Source organism: Rattus norvegicus, chromosome 8, assembly GCF_021556685.1.
Source record: "Rattus norvegicus strain SHRSP/BbbUtx chromosome 8, alternate assembly SHRSP_T2T, whole genome shotgun sequence".
In the NCBI taxonomy this organism is placed as follows: domain Eukaryota; kingdom Metazoa; phylum Chordata; class Mammalia; order Rodentia; family Muridae; genus Rattus; species Rattus norvegicus.
Window position 1 is genome coordinate 127,601,903 of NC_141541.1, and position 1,198 is coordinate 127,603,100.

The window sequence follows — 1,198 nt, forward strand, 5'->3', positions numbered from 1 at the left end:
GAAAGATGCTTATTTGTTTTTAAGAATAGTTTTTAAAATAGTTTTTGAAAGGAAGAATCCTTTTGAGGACTGAGTGGCATCTATTGTTGCTCTCAGGGGATTGCTGGTGACCCCCTCGAGAAATGGAAGTGACCAGCGGGAATTCATGAATGTAAATGCCTCCAAGGAAGCAGAGGATGGGTTCCCGCTCAACTCAGGGGCTTTTGAGTGTACTGCAATGCTCTGGGGACAAAGATGGCAGGATGTCTGATGAAAAGACACGGGACAATTAGCTGATGGAGCTAAGAATTTATGAGGCCAGCTTGGGGACAAAAATGTGGGAGACATATCCATGACTCAAGGGGGTTTCTCACTGGTCAGGGAAAGCAGAAGGGAGAACTGTAGGTTACAGTGAGTTTTCACGTTCAACAGTGGGGTGTGGGGCAGCTCTTGCCCAAAGCCGAGATTTCCTGCTTACCTTACATAGGAAACAAGGTGTACAGTTCACTCTGGGGTGGTGTCGAGCACAGGGTGGACGAAGGCAGAGAGGAGGAATCACTCCAAATCATCTCTGTGAAGTGTACTGCCCCCTTCCCCCCATTTTTGAATGAATTTGAATTTTCTTTTTTAAAAATGATTTGTTTATTTACGATGTGTGCACATGCCACATGCACTTGTGGAGGTCAGAGGAGAACTCAGTCAGTCTCCTCCCATGTAGGTTCAGGGGACAGAAAGGAGGCTATGTATCCAACAGTTCACTTCATTCCCCACTCCCTCCCACCCCCATTCTGACTGGCCAAACTCCGGTCTCTGTGAAATGAAAGATACTTTTCCTGTACATTTATCGACTGACAGTGCGTCTCAGGTGGCTAGCGGCTAAGGCACTGTTGATGGCTCAAGCCCCCAGGGGATACTGTACAGGAGAATCTCACTGAGTGACTTCCTCACTCAGGGAAGGTAAGTAGCTAGCTTGTTTAGCCCAGGGCAGTATTTGTAAATGAGTAAAAGAAAAAGTCATGTTTGTGTAAATGTATATATATTCATAAATACCTTAATAAATACACAATTCATTGTCTCTCAAGATGTCAGTCCCTTATTTAAAGCCCTTTAGGGGTGAACCAATTTCTGCTGCCCACTCATGGTTGACAGGAGCCCATCTGTCATAGAACCTAGAGTGCTAAACACTGTCACACGATAATAGAAGCACTGACCCTCAGGT